Source organism: Hyla sarda, unplaced genomic scaffold, assembly GCF_029499605.1.
Source record: "Hyla sarda isolate aHylSar1 unplaced genomic scaffold, aHylSar1.hap1 scaffold_1153, whole genome shotgun sequence".
Taxonomy (NCBI): domain Eukaryota; kingdom Metazoa; phylum Chordata; class Amphibia; order Anura; family Hylidae; genus Hyla; species Hyla sarda.
The window spans coordinates 31,406-53,666 of NW_026607775.1; the positions used below are offsets into that span (position 1 = coordinate 31,406).

Sequence of the window (22,261 nt, forward strand, 5' to 3'; positions counted from 1 at the left end):
TCTGATACTAGTTACCAGTCTGGTCGGACGGGTCCTCTTCTCTGGCGCCTGTCGGCTCGTGTGGCTTCTCGTAGCGCCCTTCCAAGAACTCGTCGTAGACCGTGTTGGACGGAGTGTCCAGGATTTTCTTAACCTCTGGGTCCTGCAGCAGCTCCTCCATAGATTGAGCTTGGACTGGCTCTGCTTGGACTGGCTCTGCTTGGACCTGCTCCACTTGGGCCTGCTCCATCACCTCCTCTCCCTCTGAAGCTTCAAGGCTCTCGCAGACCTGCTCCATCTCCTCCTCCTCATCTGAAGCTTGAGGGGTCTCGCAGGTCTCGATTATCTTTCTTTTGTGGGACTCTTCTGATGCGTTGTCCCTTCCTTTCCTCTTCCTCTGTATGGTACCTGGGGGAGGAAGCACAGGAAAGTCCTCCGAAGGGCGGGCACCAGCAGCTGGAGGGGGGTTAGGTGCTGCTGGGCCAGGAGAGAAAGGAGGCTGGGTGGGGCGGGGGGCAGGAGAGAGTGCCCGGGCAGGGGAGGACAGGGCAGGGGTGGGCCGGGCAGGGGAGGACGGGGCAGGGGTGGGCCGGGCAGGGGAGGGTGGGGCAGGGGTGGGCCGGGGTGGGGTACGGGGGGCAGGGGTGGGGCGGGATGGGGCAGGAGGGGCAGGGGTGGGACGGGATGGGGCAGGAGGGGCAGGGGTGGGACGGGATGGGGTAGGAGGGGCAGGGGTGGGACGGGATGGGGCAGGGGTGGGACGGGATGGGGCAGGAGATGGGGCGGGAGGGGCAGGGGATGGGGCGGGAGGGGCAGGGGAGGGGCGGGACGGGGCAGTGGCTTTCGCCTTCTTACCCTCCTTGGTCGGCTTGGCCATCCGTGGTGTTGGCTCCGGAGCTGGGGCTGGCTTCGGTGCTCTCGCTGCCACAGATGCCCATGTTCTCTCCCTCTGGGGGCAGTCCTTGTAGCTGTGGGCTGCCAGTCCGCAGAGGTTGCAGGTCTTGCTCTTGGGGCAGTCCTTGGTCGTGTGACCTGTCACGCGGCAATACCTGCAGGCATCCTCCGTACAGTCCTTGCCCTCGTGGCCCATCTTGCCACATCTCCTGCAGGTCTGCGGCATGTCCGGGTAGAAGATAAGTCCTGTGGAGTTGCCCAAGGAAAATGTCGTTGGCAGGTGCTGTAGTCCGTCTGGAGAAGCAGGGTTCTTGTTGAGTCTGACGACCACAGACCACTTGCAGGTCCAGTATCCGAGTGAGTTCAGGATGCGGGTGGGCTCCCTCACCACGGTGCAGAAGCGCTTCAGGAAGGTCGAGATGTCCGTGCCTGGGGTGTGTGGGTTCCGCATTGAGACCGTCACCCGCCTCTCCTCTCTTTGAATAAGGCAGTTGCCCACAAAGCGAGAGAAAGGGGATTCGGGACTCGCCGCTTTCACCACCTCCCAGTATCTTCTACAGGTCCCAATGGTGGCAAAGGTGATGTAGAAGATTCCCGAAAAGAAGGTTGCTATTCCCAGGGTGTCAGCCGTGGGGAAGCCTTGATCCGCCAGCATCTTCTTGCAGAACACGTCGTGGGACATGTCCGGCACCCTTCCGTCCACGGGCTTGAGCTTCAAGGCAACAGTCTGCCTCATCCAGGGCTCCAGGGTTGGAGCTTCCAGGTTAGGAATTCTGCCGCCCTTCTGCCTTGCCGTGGTGGAGGTTGAAGCTTGCTGTGGTTGGGGCTGGACCTCCAGGCCTTGCCCTGCAGCCTCCTGGGTGGACTTGCTGGTTGAGGCCATGGCTTCTTCCAGCAGGCTCTTTTCCGCTTCCTTGCTTGCTTGTGGAGAGAGGCTTCGCAAAGTCTTCTTTCCCGGGTGGGAGGAGCTATGCAGATCCGGTCCCGGTGGGAGGAGCTATGCAAATCCTTCTCCAGAGGCGGCGAGTTTCTTCGAAAAGATTCTGCGCCGCCTTCCTCTTCGCCGCTGTTCCGGAATTCACCGCCGATTCCCTTCTTCCAGGTTCTTCGTCGGCTTCTTCCGGAGCTGCAGTCTTCAAGATCTTCTCCTTCTTCAGATGTTCCGAGGCAGGCAGGAGACGATCTTCAGGTGGTATGCTCTAGAGAAATGCGGTTCTAATAAGAACGAAAAGTACTGCAATCGTACTACGCAAAATCTCTACCACAATGCTTGGAGTTCTTCAGACCGTAGCGATCATGGTATCTCCCCTGCCAGGTAAGAACAGATACTACACTTGATCTTAGCCAAAAGGCCGAGAAGCGATAACCGTGAAAGGGGCGGGCCCAACAAGGTGCCCTTCATGGGCACTATCACTGCTTGCTGTCAGGGAGGCTGCCAGACAATTTTCCATGCACACTCTGGGCTGGGGGGCAGTCAACCACCAGTACACACAGCAGAACCTAAACCCATACCATTATTGCTAAGCAGCAAGACAGGGGCCCATTGCACTCCCACGGGGCCTTTTTAAATGCAATCCATAACCCGGATTTGCCAGGAACCCTTCTTACTCCTCCTACTTGCATGTGACACTGGGCTTAGGATCTGCATAGGAAACACACACACAAGCACACACCTACCTTTGTTGCCTGCAGATGCCTCCTTGGCTGTCCCCAAACGGTATCAAACCAACACCCACGGGAAGCTGTAAGCATAGAGGACATGCCTGCACCCCATTGGACTTACCTGTGTGGGTTAAATCCGGGTTATTTGACAACCTATGGCGGTGATGGTTCTGCTCAGGCAGAGCAGTGCTGATGCTCCTCATAAAGCTGTCGCTGCTGTGAAGGTTCTAGGTGACATCACAAATCCCTATGGTTACATACACAACAAAGCTGGGTTGTTGTTGTTTACACTCTGCAAGGCCTGTGGAAGTGAGTGACATCATAGCACTGTAGTTCTGAGGGTTCTAGATGGATGCAACAATCTCCTGTTGCTTCTATGAAGGCCATAATAGACGACATCACCAAACAGCTCCATAGTCACATACACAGCAAAGGAGAGATGTTGTTTACACCTAGTGATGTCAGTGGTATTGAGTGACATCACAGCACAGTGCTAAGGCTCCTGGGCCTGGACACAGCAGCGGCTGCAATATCTCAACGGAGAATACGTTTATATATATGTGTGTGTGTGCGCGTATATATATATATATATATATATATATATATATATATATATATATATATATATATATATATATATTTCTCCACCGAAATCACTTTTAAACCCATTTCCACCTTTTTTTCCCTTCTCTTCCTCTTACTTTTTTTTCACGTTTTTTTACGTTTTTCTCCTTTTCGCCTCTTTTCTGGGCGTATTATTCTTCTTTTTCTTCTTTTTTTTCGTCTAATGCATATCCCATCAGTGCAGCAATGCTTATTCAATACCGCCAGCAGATGGAGACACTGGGGGATAATTTTCTAAGGATTTATACTGATTTTTCCTGTCTGAATTTGTCGCACAGAAAGTTGCAGGCCAAATATGTGTGACATTTCTGCGACTTTAGCTTCTAGAGCATTTTTACAACATTATACATAGGTGCTGAATACATAAAAAGCGACTGTTCAGCGACAGACAAGTCGCATCGGCTGAAAGTAGGCCAGAATGTCAGTCCATGTTGGAGCAGGTTTAGATACAGTCTAAAGTATAGATCTCAAAGTCTGTGCACAGAATTTAGCAAGGGCCTCGCACCTTCTGATGCATCAGGTAGGTGCACAATAGCATAGCCTAACCCTCTGTACTTTGGTCTATATTGATGCGGGACATAGACAGCCAGCTGATGACCAATCCATTAGTGCAATGGATGGCTGGAAGCATTTGTCTTTGCCTTTGCAATACCACAGAAGCAATGCATGGTCAATGTACAGCAATGACACACCTGTGTGAACAGCCAGGAGACCCCCCCCCCCCCCCCATGTTATGTTACATAGTTACATAGTTAGTACGGTCGAAAAAAGACATATGTCCATCAAGTTCAACCAGGGAATTAAGGGGTAGGGGTGTGGCGCGATATTGGGGAAGGGATGAGATTTTATATTTCTTCATAAGCATTAATCTTATTTTGTCAATTAGGAACATTCAGCACCCACCCACTATCAAGGCAGCTGCCTATCATGTCATGCCCTACCTGCACAGGTGTGCTGGCTACTCAAATGATCCAATTAAGGAGGCCATTTAGTCAGCAGCAGCAGAAGTCCTGTGCCTGGACGCTCCAACAGCGGCCAGACACAAGCAGAAGCAGAAGCAGCAGAAGCAGCAGCAGCAGCACCACCTTTTGTTTTTTGGCTGCAGCAGCAGCAAGGCCCACAGGGCTGGCTAGCTGGCTAGCCAGCAAGCAGGTAGCAATGAAAGTAGGAATCTTTCTTTTTAACCCTGTAAGGGGGTGGTGCACTGTACCCGAAGATACTGCCATATCGGGTCAATGCATAGGGCGACGGAAGCAAGCTTCGAAATCGGCCCCCGTTCTCAAAAATCCATTTAATATATGGTCCCCAGATAGGGGACGTATCAGATATTAAACTGATAAGAACAGATACTACACTTGATCTTAGCCAAAAGGCCGAGAAGCGATAACCGTGAAAGGGGCGGGCCCAACAAGGTGCCCTTCATGGGCACTATCACTGCTTGCTGTCAGGGAGGCTGCCAGACAATTTTCCATGCACACTCTGGGCTGGGGGGCAGTCAACCACCAGTACACACAGCAGAACCTAAACCCATACCATTATTGCTAAGCAGCAAGACAGGGGCCCATTGCACTCCCACGGGGCCTTTTTAAATGCAATCCATAACCCGGATTTGCCAGGAACCCTTCTTACTCCTCCTACTTGCATGTGACACTGGGCTTAGGATCTGCATAGGAAACACACACACAAGCACACACCTACCTTTGTTGCCTGCAGATGCCTCCTTGGCTGTCCCCAAACGGTATCAAACCAACACCCACGGGAAGCTGTAAGCATAGAGGACATGCCTGCACCCCATTGGACTTACCTGTGTGGGTTAAATCCGGGTTATTTGACAACCTATGGCGGTGATGGTTCTGCTCAGGCAGAGCAGTGCTGATGCTACTCATAAAGCTGTCGCTGCTGTGAAGGTTCTAGGTGACATCACAAATCCCTATGGTTACATACACAACAAAGCTGGATTGTTGTTGTTTACACTCTGCAAGGCCTGTGGAAGTGAGTGACATCATAGCACTGTAGTTCTGAGGGTTCTAGATGGATGCAACAATCTCCTGTTTCTTCTATGAAGGCCATAATAGACGACATCACCAAACAGCTCCATAGTCACATACACAGCAAAGGAGAGATGTTGTTTACACCTAGTGATGTCAGTGGTATTGAGTGACATCACAGCACAGTGCTAAGGCTCCTGGGCCTGGACACAGCAGCGGCTGCAATATCTCAACGGAGAATACGTTTATATATATGTGTGTGTGTGCGCGTATATATATATATCTATATATATATATATATATATATTTCTCCGCCGAAATCACTTTTAAACCCATTTCCACCTTTTTTTCCCTTTTCTTCCTCTTACTTTTTTTTCACGTTTTTTTACGTTTTTCTCCTTTTCGCCTCTTTTCTGGGCGTATTATTCTTCTTTTTCTTCTTTTTTTTCGTCTAATGCATACCCCATCAGTGCAGCAATGCTTATTCAATACCGCCAGCAGATGGAGACACTGGGGGATAATTTTCTAAGGATTTATACTGATTTTTCCTGTCTGAATTTGTCGCACAGAAAGTTGCAGGCCAAATATGTGTGACATTTCTGCGACTTTAGCTTCTAGAGCATTTTTACAACATTATACATAGGTGCTGAATACATAAAAAGCGACTGTTCAGCGACAGACAAGTCGCATCGGCTGAAAGTAGGCCAGAATGTCAGTCCATGTTGGAGCAGGTTTAGATACAGTCTAAAGTATAGATCTCAAAGTCTGTGCACAGAATTTAGCAAGGGCCTCGCACCTTCTGATGCATCAGGTAGGTGCACAATAGCATAGCCTAACCCTCTGTACTTTGGTCTATATTGATGCGGGACATAGACAGCCAGCTGATGACCAATCCATTAGTGCAATGGATGGCTGGAAGCATTTGTCTTTGCCTTTGCAATACCACAGAAGCAATGCATGGTCAATGTACAGCAATGACACACCTGTGTGAACAGCCAGGAGACCCCCCCCCCCCCCCCCCATGTTATGTTACATAGTTACATAGTTAGTACGGTCGAAAAAAGACATATGTCCATCAAGTTCAACCAGGGAATTAAGGGGTAGGGGTGTGGCGCGATATTGGGGAAGGGATGAGATTTTATATTTCTTCATAAGCATTAATCTTATTTTGTCAATTAGGAACATTCAGCACCCACCCGCTATCAAGGCAGCTGCCTATCATGTCATGCCCTACCTGCACAGGTGTGCTGGCTACTCAAATGATCCAATTAAGGAGGCCATTTAGTCAGCAGCAGCAGAAGTCCTGTGCCTGGACGCTCCAACAGCGGCCAGACACAAGCAGAAGCAGAAGCAGCAGAAGCAGCAGCAGCACCACCTTTTGTTTTTTGGCTGCAGCAGCAGCAAGGCCCACAGGGCTGGCTAGCTGGCTAGCCAGCAAGCAGGTAGCAATGAAAGTAGGAATCTTTCTTTTTAACCCTGTAAGGGGGTGGTGCACTGTACCCGAAGATACTGCCATATCGGGTCAATGCATAGGGCGACGGAAGCAAGCTTCGAAATCGGCCCCCGTTCTCAAAAATCCATTTAATATATGGTCCCCAGATAGGGGACGTATCAGATATTAAACTGATAAGAACAGATACTACACTTGATCTTAGCCAAAAGGCCGAGAAGCGATAACCGTGAAAGGGGCGGGCCCAACAAGGTGCCCTTCATGGGCACTATCACTGCTTGCTGTCAGGGAGGCTGCCAGACAATTTTCCATGCACACTCTGGGCTGGGGGGCAGTCAACCACCAGTACACACAGCAGAACCTAAACCCATACCATTATTGCTAAGCAGCAAGACAGGGGCCCATTGCACTCCCACGGGGCCTTTTTAAATGCAATCCATAACCCGGATTTGCCAGGAACCCTTCTTACTCCTCCTACTTGCATGTGACACTGGGCTTAGGATCTGCATAGGAAACACACACACAAGCACACACCTACCTTTGTTGCCTGCAGATGCCTCCTTGGCTGTCCCCAAACGGTATCAAACCAACACCCACGGGAAGCTGTAAGCATAGAGGACATGCCTGCACCCCATTGGACTTACCTGTGTGGGTTAAATCCGGGTTATTTGACAACCTATGGCGGTGATGGTTCTGCTCAGGCAGAGCAGTGCTGATGCTCCTCATAAAGCTGTCGCTGCTGTGAAGGTTCTAGGTGACATCACAAATCCCTATGGTTACATACACAACAAAGCTGGGTTGTTGTTGTTTACACTCTGCAAGGCCTGTGGAAGTGAGTGACATCATAGCACTGTAGTTCTGAGGGTTCTAGATGGATGCAACAATCTCCTGTTGCTTCTATGAAGGCCATAATAGACGACATCACCAAACAGCTCCATAGTCACATACACAGCAAAGGAGAGATGTTGTTTACACCTAGTGATGTCAGTGGTATTGAGTGACATCACAGCACAGTGCTAAGGCTCCTGGGCCTGGACACAGCAGCGGCTGCAATATCTCAACGGAGAATACGTTTATATATATGTGTGTGTGTGCGCGTATATATATATATATATATATATATATATATATATATATATATATATTTCTCCGCCGAAATCACTTTTAAACCCATTTCCACCTTTTTTTCCCTTCTCTTCCTCTTACTTTTTTTTCACGTTTTTTTACGTTTTTCTCCTTTTCGCCTCTTTTCTGGGCGTATTATTCTTCTTTTTCTTCTTTTTTTTCGTCTAATGCATACCCCATCAGTGCAGCAATGCTTATTCAATACCGCCAGCAGATGGAGACACTGGGGGATAATTTTCTAAGGATTTATACTGATTTTTCCTGTCTGAATTTGTCGCACAGAAAGTTGCAGGCCAAATATGTGTGACATTTCTGCGACTTTAGCTTCTAGAGCATTTTTACAACATTATACATAGGTGCTGAATACATAAAAAGCGACTGTTCAGCGACAGACAAGTCGCATCGGCTGAAAGTAGGCCAGAATGTCAGTCCATGTTGGAGCAGGTTTAGATACAGTCTAAAGTATAGATCTCAAAGTCTGTGCACAGAATTTAGCAAGGGCCTCGCACCTTCTGATGCATCAGGTAGGTGCACAATAGCATAGCCTAACCCTCTGTACTTTGGTCTATATTGATGCGGGACATAGACAGCCAGCTGATGACCAATCCATTAGTGCAATGGATGGCTGGAAGCATTTGTCTTTGCCTTTGCAATACCACAGAAGCAATGCATGGTGAATGTACAGCAATGACACACCTGTGTGAACAGCCAGGAGACCCCCCCCCCCCCCATGTTATGTTACATAGTTACATAGTTAGTACGGTCGAAAAAAGACATATGTCCATCAAGTTCAACCAGGGAATTAAGGGGTAGGGGTGTGGCGCGATATTGGGGAAGGGATGAGATTTTATATTTCTTCATAAGCATTAATCTTATTTTGTCAATTAGGAACATTCAGCACCCACCCGCTATCAAGGCAGCTGCCTATCATGTCATGCCCTACCTGCACAGGTGTGCTGGCTACTCAAATGATCCAATTAAGGAGGCCATTTAGTCAGCAGCAGCAGAAGTCCTGTGCCTGGACGCTCCAACAGCGGCCAGACACAAGCAGAAGCAGAAGCAGCAGAAGCAGCAGCAGCACCACCTTTTGTTTTTTGGCTGCAGCAGCAGCAAGGCCCACAGGGCTGGCTAGCTGGCTAGCCAGCAAGCAGGTAGCAATGAAAGTAGGAATCTTTCTTTTTAACCCTGTAAGGGGGTGGTGCACTGTACCCGAAGATACTGCCATATCGGGTCAATGCATAGGGCGACGGAAGCAAGCTTCGAAATCGGCCCCCGTTCTCAAAAATCCATTTAATATATGGTCCCCAGATAGGGGACGTATCAGATATTAAACTGATAAGAACAGATACTACACTTGATCTTAGCCAAAAGGCCGAGAAGCGATAACCGTGAAAGGGGCGGGCCCAACAAGGTGCCCTTCATGGGCACTATCACTGCTTGCTGTCAGGGAGGCTGCCAGACAATTTTCCATGCACACTCTGGGCTGGGGGGCAGTCAACCACCAGTACACACAGCAGAACCTAAACCCATACCATTATTGCTAAGCAGCAAGACAGGGGCCCATTGCACTCCCACGGGGCCTTTTTAAATGCAATCCATAACCCGGATTTGCCAGGAACCCTTCTTACTCCTCCTACTTGCATGTGACACTGGGCTTAGGATCTGCATAGGAAACACACACACAAGCACACACCTACCTTTGTTGCCTGCAGATGCCTCCTTGGCTGTCCCCAAACGGTATCAAACCAACACCCACGGGAAGCTGTAAGCATAGAGGACATGCCTGCACCCCATTGGACTTACCTGTGTGGGTTAAATCCGGGTTATTTGACAACCTATGGCGGTGATGGTTCTGCTCAGGCAGAGCAGTGCTGATGCTCCTCATAAAGCTGTCGCTGCTGTGAAGGTTCTAGGTGACATCACAAATCCCTATGGTTACATACACAACAAAGCTGGGTTGTTGTTGTTTACACTCTGCAAGGCCTGTGGAAGTGAGTGACATCATAGCACTGTAGTTCTGAGGGTTCTAGATGGATGCAACAATCTCCTGTTGCTTCTATGAAGGCCATAATAGACGACATCACCAAACAGCTCCATAGTCACATACACAGCAAAGGAGAGATGTTGTTTACACCTAGTGATGTCAGTGGTATTGAGTGACATCACAGCACAGTGCTAAGGCTCCTGGGCCTGGACACAGCAGCGGCTGCAATATCTCAACGGAGAATACGTTTATATATATGTGTGTGCGCGTATATATATATATATATATATATATTTCTCCGCCGAAATCACTTTTAAACCCATTTCCACCTTTTTTTCCCTTCTCTTCCTCTTACTTTTTTTTCACGTTTTTTTACGTTTTTCTCCTTTTCGCCTCTTTTCTGGGCGTATTATTCTTCTTTTTCTTCTTTTTTTTCGTCTAATGCATACCCCATCAGTGCAGCAATGCTTATTCAATACCGCCAGCAGATGGAGACACTGGGGGATAATTTTCTAAGGATTTATACTGATTTTTCCTGTCTGAATTTGTCGCACAGAAAGTTGCAGGCCAAATATGTGTGACATTTCTGCGACTTTAGCTTCTAGAGCATTTTTACAACATTATACATAGGTGCTGAATACATAAAAAGCGACTGTTCAGCGACAGACAAGTCGCATCGGCTGAAAGTAGGCCAGAATGTCAGTCCATGTTGGAGCAGGTTTAGATACAGTCTAAAGTATAGATCTCAAAGTCTGTGCACAGAATTTAGCAAGGGCCTCGCACCTTCTGATGCATCAGGTAGGTGCACAATAGCATAGCCTAACCCTCTGTACTTTGGTCTATATTGATGCGGGACATAGACAGCCAGCTGATGACCAATCCATTAGTGCAATGGATGGCTGGAAGCATTTGTCTTTGCCTTTGCAATACCACAGAAGCAATGCATGGTCAATGTACAGCAATGACACACCTGTGTGAACAGCCAGGAGACCCCCCCCCCCCCCCATGTTATGTTACATAGTTACATAGTTAGTACGGTCGAAAAAAGACATATGTCCATCAAGTTCAACCAGGGAATTAAGGGGTAGGGGTGTGGCGCGATATTGGGGAAGGGATGAGATTTTATATTTCTTCATAAGCATTAATCTTATTTTGTCAATTAGGAACATTCAGCACCCACCCGCTATCAAGGCAGCTGCCTATCATGTCATGCCCTACCTGCACAGGTGTGCTGGCTACTCAAATGATCCAATTAAGGAGGCCATTTAGTCAGCAGCAGCAGAAGTCCTGTGCCTGGACGCTCCAACAGCGGCCAGACACAAGCAGAAGCAGAAGCAGCAGAAGCAGCAGCAGCACCACCTTTTGTTTTTTGGCTGCAGCAGCAGCAAGGCCCACAGGGCTGGCTAGCTGGCTAGCCAGCAAGCAGGTAGCAATGAAAGTAGGAATCTTTCTTTTTAACCCTGTAAGGGGGTGGTGCACTGTACCCGAAGATACTGCCATATCGGGTCAATGCATAGGGCGACGGAAGCAAGCTTCGAAATCGGCCCCCGTTCTCAAAAATCCATTTAATATATGGTCCCCAGATAGGGGACGTATCAGATATTAAACTGATAAGAACAGATACTACACTTGATCTTAGCCAAAAGGCCGAGAAGCGATAACCGTGAAAGGGGCGGGCCCAACAAGGTGCCCTTCATGGGCACTATCACTGCTTGCTGTCAGGGAGGCTGCCAGACAATTTTCCATGCACACTCTGGGCTGGGGGGCAGTCAACCACCAGTACACACAGCAGAACCTAAACCCATACCATTATTGCTAAGCAGCAAGACAGGGGCCCATTGCACTCCCACGGGGCCTTTTTAAATGCAATCCATAACCCGGATTTGCCAGGAACCCTTCTTACTCCTCCTACTTGCATGTGACACTGGGCTTAGGATCTGCATAGGAAACACACACACAAGCACACACCTACCTTTGTTGCCTGCAGATGCCTCCTTGGCTGTCCCCAAACGGTATCAAACCAACACCCACGGGAAGCTGTAAGCATAGAGGACATGCCTGCACCCCATTGGACTTACCTGTGTGGGTTAAATCCGGGTTATTTGACAACCTATGGCGGTGATGGTTCTGCTCAGGCAGAGCAGTGCTGATGCTCCTCATAAAGCTGTCGCTGCTGTGAAGGTTCTAGGTGACATCACAAATCCCTATGGTTACATACACAACAAAGCTGGGTTGTTGTTGTTTACACTCTGCAAGGCCTGTGGAAGTGAGTGACATCATAGCACTGTAGTTCTGAGGGTTCTAGATGGATGCAACAATCTCCTGTTGCTTCTATGAAGGCCATAATAGACGACATCACCAAACAGCTCCATAGTCACATACACAGCAAAGGAGAGATGTTGTTTACACCTAGTGATGTCAGTGGTATTGAGTGACATCACAGCACAGTGCTAAGGCTCCTGGGCCTGGACACAGCAGCGGCTGCAATATCTCAACGGAGAATACGTTTATATATATGTGTGTGTGTGCGCGTATATATATATATATATATATATATATATATATATATATATATATTCTCCGCCGAAATCACTTTTAAACCCATTTCCACCTTTTTTTCCCTTCTCTTCCTCTTACTTTTTTTTCACGTTTTTTTACGTTTTTCTCCTTTTCGCCTCTTTTCTGGGCGTATTATTCTTCTTTTTCTTCTTTTTTTTCGTCTAATGCATACCCCATCAGTGCAGCAATGCTTATTCAATACCGCCAGCAGATGGAGACACTGGGGGATAATTTTCTAAGGATTTATACTGATTTTTCCTGTCTGAATTTGTCGCACAGAAAGTTGCAGGCCAAATATGTGTGACATTTCTGCGACTTTAGCTTCTAGAGCATTTTTACAACATTATACATAGGTGCTGAATACATAAAAAGCGACTGTTCAGCGACAGACAAGTCGCATCGGCTGAAAGTAGGCCAGAATGTCAGTCCATGTTGGAGCAGGTTTAGATACAGTCTAAAGTATAGATCTCAAAGTCTGTGCACAGAATTTAGCAAGGGCCTCGCACCTTCTGATGCATCAGGTAGGTGCACAATAGCATAGCCTAACCCTCTGTACTTTGGTCTATATTGATGCGGGACATAGACAGCCAGCTGATGACCAATCCATTAGTGCAATGGATGGCTGGAAGCATTTGTCTTTGCCTTTGCAATACCACAGAAGCAATGCATGGTCAATGTACAGCAATGACACACCTGTGTGAACAGCCAGGAGACCCCCCCCCCCCATGTTATGTTACATAGTTACATAGTTAGTACGGTCGAAAAAAGACATATGTCCATCAAGTTCAACCAGGGAATTAAGGGGTAGGGGTGTGGCGCGATATTGGGGAAGGGATGAGATTTTATATTTCTTCATAAGCATTAATCTTATTTTGTCAATTAGGAACATTCAGCACCCACCCGCTATCAAGGCAGCTGCCTATCATGTCATGCCCTACCTGCACAGGTGTGCTGGCTACTCAAATGATCCAATTAAGGAGGCCATTTAGTCAGCAGCAGCAGAAGTCCTGTGCCTGGACGCTCCAACAGCGGCCAGACACAAGCAGAAGCAGAAGCAGCAGAAGCAGCAGCAGCACCACCTTTTGTTTTTTGGCTGCAGCAGCAGCAAGGCCCACAGGGCTGGCTAGCTGGCTAGCCAGCAAGCAGGTAGCAATGAAAGTAGGAATCTTTCTTTTTAACCCTGTAAGGGGGTGGTGCACTGTACCCGAAGATACTGCCATATCGGGTCAATGCATAGGGCGACGGAAGCAAGCTTCGAAATCGGCCCCCGTTCTCAAAAATCCATTTAATATATGGTCCCCAGATAGGGGACGTATCAGATATTAAACTGATAAGAACAGATACTACACTTGATCTTAGCCAAAAGGCCGAGAAGCGATAACCGTGAAAGGGGCGGGCCCAACAAGGTGCCCTTCATGGGCACTATCACTGCTTGCTGTCAGGGAGGCTGCCAGACAATTTTCCATGCACACTCTGGGCTGGGGGGCAGTCAACCACCAGTACACACAGCAGAACCTAAACCCATACCATTATTGCTAAGCAGCAAGACAGGGGCCCATTGCACTCCCACGGGGCCTTTTTAAATGCAATCCATAACCCGGATTTGCCAGGAACCCTTCTTACTCCTCCTACTTGCATGTGACACTGGGCTTAGGATCTGCATAGGAAACACACACACAAGCACACACCTACCTTTGTTGCCTGCAGATGCCTCCTTGGCTGTCCCCAAACGGTATCAAACCAACACCCACGGGAAGCTGTAAGCATAGAGGACATGCCTGCACCCCATTGGACTTACCTGTGTGGGTTAAATCCGGGTTATTTGACAACCTATGGCGGTGATGGTTCTGCTCAGGCAGAGCAGTGCTGATGCTCCTCATAAAGCTGTCGCTGCTGTGAAGGTTCTAGGTGACATCACAAATCCCTATGGTTACATACACAACAAAGCTGGGTTGTTGTTGTTTACACTCTGCAAGGCCTGTGGAAGTGAGTGACATCATAGCACTGTAGTTCTGAGGGTTCTAGATGGATGCAACAATCTCCTGTTGCTTCTATGAAGGCCATAATAGACGACATCACCAAACAGCTCCATAGTCACATACACAGCAAAGGAGAGATGTTGTTTACACCTAGTGATGTCAGTGGTATTGAGTGACATCACAGCACAGTGCTAAGGCTCCTGGGCCTGGACACAGCAGCGGCTGCAATATCTCAACGGAGAATACGTTTATATATATGTGTGTGTGTGCGCGTATATATATATATATATATATATATATATATATATATATATATATATATATATTTCTCCGCCGAAATCACTTTTAAACCCATTTCCACCTTTTTTTCCCTTCTCTTCCTCTTACTTTTTTTTCACGTTTTTTTACGTTTTTCTCCTTTTCGCCTCTTTTCTGGGCGTATTATTCTTCTTTTTCTTCTTTTTTTTCGTCTAATGCATACCCCATCAGTGCAGCAATGCTTATTCAATACCGCCAGCAGATGGAGACACTGGGGGATAATTTTCTAAGGATTTATACTGATTTTTCCTGTCTGAATTTGTCGCACAGAAAGTTGCAGGCCAAATATGTGTGACATTTCTGCGACTTTAGCTTCTAGAGCATTTTTACAACATTATACATAGGTGCTGAATACATAAAAAGCGACTGTTCAGCGACAGACAAGTCGCATCGGCTGAAAGTAGGCCAGAATGTCAGTCCATGTTGGAGCAGGTTTAGATACAGTCTAAAGTATAGATCTCAAAGTCTGTGCACAGAATTTAGCAAGGGCCTCGCACCTTCTGATGCATCAGGTAGGTGCACAATAGCATAGCCTAACCCTCTGTACTTTGGTCTATATTGATGCGGGACATAGACAGCCAGCTGATGACCAATCCATTAGTGCAATGGATGGCTGGAAGCATTTGTCTTTGCCTTTGCAATACCACAGAAGCAATGCATGGTCAATGTACAGCAATGACACACCTGTGTGAACAGCCAGGAGACCCCCCCCCCCCCCCCCCATGTTATGTTACATAGTTACATAGTTAGTACGGTCGAAAAAAGACATATGTCCATCAAGTTCAACCAGGGAATTAAGGGGTAGGGGTGTGGCGCGATATTGGGGAAGGGATGAGATTTTATATTTCTTCATAAGCATTAATCTTATTTTGTCAATTAGGAACATTCAGCACCCACCCGCTATCAAGGCAGCTGCCTATCATGTCATGCCCTACCTGCACAGGTGTGCTGGCTACTCAAATGATCCAATTAAGGAGGCCATTTAGTCAGCAGCAGCAGAAGTCCTGTGCCTGGACGCTCCAACAGCGGCCAGACACAAGCAGAAGCAGAAGCAGCAGAAGCAGCAGCAGCACCACCTTTTGTTTTTTGGCTGCAGCAGCAGCAAGGCCCACAGGGCTGGCTAGCTGGCTAGCCAGCAAGCAGGTAGCAATGAAAGTAGGAATCTTTCTTTTTAACCCTGTAAGGGGGTGGTGCACTGTACCCGAAGATACTGCCATATCGGGTCAATGCATAGGGCGACGGAAGCAAGCTTCGAAATCGGCCCCCGTTCTCAAAAATCCATTTAATATATGGTCCCCAGATAGGGGACGTATCAGATATTAAACTGATAAGAACAGATACTACACTTGATCTTAGCCAAAAGGCCGAGAAGCGATAACCGTGAAAGGGGCGGGCCCAACAAGGTGCCCTTCATGGGCACTATCACTGCTTGCTGTCAGGGAGGCTGCCAGACAATTTTCCATGCACACTCTGGGCTGGGGGGCAGTCAACCACCAGTACACACAGCAGAACCTAAACCCATACCATTATTGCTAAGCAGCAAGACAGGGGCCCATTGCACTCCCACGGGGCCTTTTTAAATGCAATCCATAACCCGGATTTGCCAGGAACCCTTCTTACTCCTCCTACTTGCATGTGACACTGGGCTTAGGATCTGCATAGGAAACACACACACAAGCACACACCTACCTTTGTTGCCTGCAGATGCCTCCTTGGCTGTCCCCAAACGGTATCAAACCAACACCCACGGGAAGCTGTAAGCATAGAGGACATGCCTGCACCCCATTGGACTTACCTGTGTGGGTTAAATCCGGGTTATTTGACAACCTATGGCGGTGATGGTTCTGCTCAGGCAGAGCAGTGCTGATGCTCCTCATAAAGCTGTCGCTGCTGTGAAGGTTCTAGGTGACATCACAAATCCCTATGGTTACATACACAACAAAGCTGGGTTGTTGTTGTTTACACTCTGCAAGGCCTGTGGAAGTGAGTGACATCATAGCACTGTAGTTCTGAGGGTTCTAGATGGATGCAACAATCTCCTGTTGCTTCTATGAAGGCCATAATAGACGACATCACCAAACAGCTCCATAGTCACATACACAGCAAAGGAGAGATGTTGTTTACACCTAGTGATGTCAGTGGTATTGAGTGACATCACAGCACAGTGCTAAGGCTCCTGGGCCTGGACACAGCAGTGGCTGCAATATCTCAACGGAGAATACGTTTATATATATGTGTGTGTGTGCGCGTATATATATATATATATATATATATATATATATATATATATATATTTCTCCGCCGAAATCACTTTTAAACCCATTTCCACCTTTTTTTCCCTTCTCTTCCTCTTACTTTTTTTTCACGTTTTTTTACGTTTTTCTCCTTTTCGCCTCTTTTCTGGGCGTATTATTCTTCTTTTTCTTCTTTTTTTTCGTCTAATGCATACCCCATCAGTGCAGCAATGCTTATTCAATACCGCCAGCAGATGGAGACACTGGGGGATAATTTTCTAAGGATTTATACTGATTTTTCCTGTCTGAATTTGTCGCACAGAAAGTTGCAGGCCAAATATGTGTGACATTTCTGCGACTTTAGCTTCTAGAGCATTTTTACAACATTATACATAGGTGCTGAATACATAAAAAGCGACTGTTCAGCGACAGACAAGTCGCATCGGCTGAAAGTAGGCCAGAATGTCAGTCCATGTTGGAGCAGGTTTAGATACAGTCTAAAGTATAGATCTCAAAGTCTGTGCACAGAATTTAGCAAGGGCCTCGCACCTTCTGATGCATCAGGTAGGTGCACAATAGCATAGCCTAACCCTCTGTACTTTGGTCTATATTGATGCGGGACATAGACAGCCAGCTGATGACCAATCCATTAGTGCAATGGATGGCTGGAAGCATTTGTCTTTGCCTTTGCAATACCACAGAAGCAATGCATGGTCAATGTACAGCAATGACACACCTGTGTGAACAGCCAGGAGACCCCCCCCCCCCCCCCCATGTTATGTTACATAGTTACATAGTTAGTACGGTCGAAAAAAGACATATGTCCATCAAGTTCAACCAGGGAATTAAGGGGTAGGGGTGTGGCGCGATATTGGGGAAGGGATGAGATTTTATATTTCTTCATAAGCATTAATCTTATTTTGTCAATTAGGAACATTCAGCACCCACCCGCTATCAAGGCAGCTGCCTATCATGTCATGCCCTACCTGCACAGGTGTGCTGGCTACTCAAATGATCCAATTAAGGAGGCCATTTAGTCAGCAGCAGCAGAAGTCCTGTGCCTGGACGCTCCAACAGCGGCCAGACACAAGCAGAAGCAGAAGCAGCAGAAGCAGCAGCAGCACCACCTTTTGTTTTTTGGCTGCAGCAGCAGCAAGGCCCACAGGGCTGGCTAGCTGGCTAGCCAGCAAGCAGGTAGCAATGAAAGTAGGAATCTTTCTTTTTAACCCTGTAAGGGGGTGGTGCACTGTACCCGAAGATACTGCCATATCGGGTCAATGCATAGGGCGACGGAAGCAAGCTTCGAAATCGGCCCCCGTTCTCAAAAATCCATTTAATATATGGTCCCCAGATAGGGGACGTATCAGATATTAAACTGATAAGAACAGATACTACACTTGATCTTAGCCAAAAGGCCGAGAAGCGATAACCGTGAAAGGGGCGGGCCCAACAAGGTGCCCTTCATGGGCACTATCACTGCTTGCTGTCAGGGAGGCTGCCAGACAATTTTCCATGCACACTCTGGGCTGGGGGGCAGTCAACCACCAGTACACACAGCAGAACCTAAACCCATACCATTATTGCTAAGCAGCAAGACAGGGGCCCATTGCACTCCCACGGGGCCTTTTTAAATGCAATCCATAACCCGGATTTGCCAGGAACCCTTCTTACTCCTCCTACTTGCATGTGACACTGGGCTTAGGATCTGCATAGGAAACACACACACAAGCACACACCTACCTTTGTTGCCTGCAGATGCCTCCTTGGCTGTCCCCAAACGGTATCAAACCAACACCCACGGGAAGCTGTAAGCATAGAGGACATGCCTGCACCCCATTGGACTTACCTGTGTGGGTTAAATCCGGGTTATTTGACAACCTATGGCGGTGATGGTTCTGCTCAGGCAGAGCAGTGCTGATGCTCCTCATAAAGCTGTCGCTGCTGTGAAGGTTCTAGGTGACATCACAAATCCCTATGGTTACATACACAACAAAGCTGGGTTGTTGTTGTTTACACTCTGCAAGGCCTGTGGAAGTGAGTGACATCATAGCACTGTAGTTCTGAGGGTTCTAGATGGATGCAACAATCTCCTGTTGCTTCTATGAAGGCCATAATAGACGACATCACCAAACAGCTCCATAGTCACATACACAGCAAAGGAGAGATGTTGTTTACACCTAGTGATGTCAGTGGTATTGAGTGACATCACAGCACAGTGCTAAGGCTCCTGGGCCTGGACACAGCAGTGGCTGCAATATCTCAACGGAGAATACGTTTATATATATGTGTGTGTGTGCGCGTATATATATATATATATATATATATATATATATATATATATATATTTCTCCGCCGAAATCACTTTTAAACCCATTTCCACCTTTTTTTCCCTTCTCTTCCTCTTACTTTTTTTTCACGTTTTTTTACGTTTTTCTCCTTTTCGCCTCTTTTCTGGGCGTATTATTCTTCTTTTTCTTCTTTTTTTTCGTCTAATGCATACCCCATCAGTGCAGCAATGCTTATTCAATACCGCCAGCAGATGGAGACACTGGGGGATAATTTTCTAAGGATTTATACTGATTTTTCCTGTCTGAATTTGTCGCACAGAAAGTTGCAGGCCAAATATGTGTGACATTTCTGCGACTTTAGCTTCTAGAGCATTTTTACAACATTATACATAGGTGCTGAATACATAAAAAGCGACTGTTCAGCGACAGACAAGTCGCATCGGCTGAAAGTAGGCCAGAATGTCAGTCCATGTTGGAGCAGGTTTAGATACAGTCTAAAGTATAGATCTCAAAGTCTGTGCACAGAATTTAGCAAGGGCCTCGCACCTTCTGATGCATCAGGTAGGTGCCACAATAGCATAGCCTAACCCTCTGTACTTTGGTCTATATTGATGCGGGACATAGACAGCCAGCTGATGACCAATCCATTAGTGCAATGGATGGCTGGAAGCATTTGTCTTTGCCTTTGCAATACCACAGAAGCAATGCATGGTCAATGTACAGCAATGACACACCTGTGTGAACAGCCAGGAGACCCCCCCCCCCCCCCCCCCATGTTATGTTACATAGTTACATAGTTAGTACGGTCGAAAAAAGACATATGTCCATCAAGTTCAACCAGGGAATTAAGGGGTAGGGGTGTGGCGCGATATTGGGGAAGGGATGAGATTTTATATTTCTTCATAAGCATTAATCTTATTTTGTCAATTAGGAACATTCAGCACCCACCCGCTATCAAGGCAGCTGCCTATCATGTCATGCCCTACCTGCACAGGTGTGCTGGCTACTCAAATGATCCAATTAAGGAGGCCATTTAGTCAGCAGCAGCAGAAGTCCTGTGCCTGGACGCTCCAACAGCGGCCAGACACAAGCAGAAGCAGAAGCAGCAGAAGCAGCAGCAGCACCACCTTTTGTTTTTTGGCTGCAGCAGCAGCAAGGCCCACAGGGCTGGCTAGCTGGATAGCCAGCAAGCAGGTAGCAATGAAAGTAGGAATCTTTCTTTTTAACCCTGTAAGGGGGTGGTGCACTGTACCCGAAGATACTGCCATATCGGGTCAATGCATAGGGCGACGGAAGCAAGCTTCGAAATCGGCCCCCGTTCTCAAAAATCCATTTAATATATGGTCCCCAGATAGGGGACGTATCAGATATTAAACTGATAAGAACAGATACTACACTTGATCTTAGCCAAAAGGCCGAGAAGCGATAACCGTGAAAGGGGCGGGCCCAACAAGGTGCCCTTCATGGGCACTATCACTGCTTGCTGTCAGGGAGGCTGCCAGACAATTTTCCATGCACACTCTGGGCTGGGGGGCAGTCAACCACCAGTACACACAGCAGAACCTAAACCCATACCATTATTGCTAAGCAGCAAGACAGGGGCCCATTGCACTCCCACGGGGCCTTTTTAAATGCAATCCATAACCCGGATTTGCCAGGAACCCTTCTTACTCCTCCTACTTGCATGTGACACTGGGCTTAGGATCTGCATAGGAAACACACACACAAGCACACACCTACCTTTGTTGCCTGCAGATGCCTCCTTGGCTGTCCCCAAACGGTATCAAACCAACACCCACGGGAAGCTGTAAGCATAGAGGACATGCCTGCACCCCATTGGACTTACCTGTGTGGGTTAAATCCGGGTTATTTGACAACCTATGGCGGTGATGGTTCTGCTCAGGCAGAGCAGTGCTGATGCTCCTCATAAAGCTGTCGCTGCTGTGAAGGTTCTAGGTGACATCACAAATCCCTATGGTTACATACACAACAAAGCTGGGTTGTTGTTGTTTACACTCTGCAAGGCCTGTGGAAGTGAGTGACATCATAGCACTGTAGTTCTGAGGGTTCTAGATGGATGCAACAATCTCCTGTTGCTTCTATGAAGGCCATAATAGACGACATCACCAAACAGCTCCATAGTCACATACACAGCAAAGGAGAGATGTTGTTTACACCTAGTGATGTCAGTCGTATTGAGTGACATCACAGCACAGTGCTAAGGCTCCTGGGCCTGGACACAGCAGCGGCTGCAATATCTCAACGGAGAATACGTTTATATATATGTGTGTGTGTGCGCGTATATATATATATATATATATATATATATATATATATATATATATATATATATTTCTCCGCCGAAATCACTTTTAAACCCATTTCCACCTTTTTTTCCCTTCTCTTCCTCTTACTTTTTTTCACGTTTTTTTACGTTTTTCTCCTTTTCGCCTCTTTTCTGGGCGTATTAATCTTCTTTTTCTTCTTTTTTTTCGTCTAATGCATACCCCATCAGTGCAGCAATGCTTATTCAATACCGCCAGCAGATGGAGACACTGGGGGATAATTTTCTAAGGATTTATACTGATTTTTCCTGTCTGAATTTGTCGCACAGAAAGTTGCAGGCCAAATATGTGTGACATTTCTGCGACTTTAGCTTCTAGAGCATTTTTACAACATTATACATAGGTGCTGAATACATAAAAAGCGACTGTTCAGCGACAGACAAGTCGCATCGGCTGAAAGTAGGCCAGAATGTCAGTCCATGTTGGAGCAGGTTTAGATACAGTCTAAAGTATAGATCTCAAAGTCTGTGCACAGAATTTAGCAAGGGCCTCGCACCTTCTGATGCATCAGGTAGGTGCACAATAGCATAGCCTAACCCTCTGTACTTTGGTCTATATTGATGCGGGACATAGACAGCCAGCTGATGACCAATCCATTAGTGCAATGGATGGCTGGAAGCATTTGTCTTTGCCTTTGCAATACCACAGAAGCAATGCATGGTCAATGTACAGCAATGACACACCTGTGTGAACAGCCAGGAGACCCCCCCCCCCCCCATGTTATGTTACATAGTTACATAGTTAGTACGGTCGAAAAAAGACATATGTCCATCAAGTTCAACCAGGGAATTAAGGGGTAGGGGTGTGGCGCGATATTGGGGAAGGGATGAGA

At 47.4% G+C, this 22,261-nt stretch overlaps 8 non-coding genes and 1 pseudogene across 8 annotated transcripts; all 9 read right to left on the minus strand.

Moving 5' to 3' along the window:
• Window positions 1–2,060: 2,060 nt before the first annotated feature.
• Window positions 2,061–2,237, minus strand: LOC130302158 (U2 spliceosomal RNA; annotated as a pseudogene).
• A 2,116-nt stretch (window positions 2,238–4,353) lies between these two features.
• On the minus strand, window positions 4,354–4,544 carry LOC130302116 (U2 spliceosomal RNA). The gene has a single exon (XR_008852421.1). It is a non-coding gene; the product is annotated as a U2 spliceosomal RNA (small nuclear RNA).
• A 2,087-nt stretch (window positions 4,545–6,631) lies between these two features.
• Window positions 6,632–6,822, minus strand: LOC130302117 (U2 spliceosomal RNA). The gene has a single exon (XR_008852422.1). It is a non-coding gene; the product is annotated as a U2 spliceosomal RNA (small nuclear RNA).
• A 2,093-nt stretch (window positions 6,823–8,915) lies between these two features.
• Window positions 8,916–9,106, minus strand: LOC130302118 (U2 spliceosomal RNA). Its single transcript, XR_008852423.1, has one exon. It is a non-coding gene; the product is annotated as a U2 spliceosomal RNA (small nuclear RNA).
• A 2,068-nt stretch (window positions 9,107–11,174) lies between these two features.
• On the minus strand, window positions 11,175–11,365 carry LOC130302119 (U2 spliceosomal RNA). The gene has a single exon (XR_008852424.1). It is a non-coding gene; the product is annotated as a U2 spliceosomal RNA (small nuclear RNA).
• Window positions 11,366–13,453: 2,088 nt separating this feature from the next.
• On the minus strand, window positions 13,454–13,644 carry LOC130302120 (U2 spliceosomal RNA). The gene has a single exon (XR_008852425.1). It is a non-coding gene; the product is annotated as a U2 spliceosomal RNA (small nuclear RNA).
• A 2,103-nt stretch (window positions 13,645–15,747) lies between these two features.
• Window positions 15,748–15,938, minus strand: LOC130302122 (U2 spliceosomal RNA). The gene has a single exon (XR_008852427.1). It is a non-coding gene; the product is annotated as a U2 spliceosomal RNA (small nuclear RNA).
• Window positions 15,939–18,032: 2,094 nt separating this feature from the next.
• LOC130302123 (U2 spliceosomal RNA) lies at window positions 18,033–18,223 on the minus strand. Its single transcript, XR_008852428.1, has one exon. It is a non-coding gene; the product is annotated as a U2 spliceosomal RNA (small nuclear RNA).
• Window positions 18,224–20,320: 2,097 nt separating this feature from the next.
• LOC130302124 (U2 spliceosomal RNA) lies at window positions 20,321–20,511 on the minus strand. Its single transcript, XR_008852429.1, has one exon. It is a non-coding gene; the product is annotated as a U2 spliceosomal RNA (small nuclear RNA).
• Window positions 20,512–22,261: the final 1,750 nt, after the last annotated feature.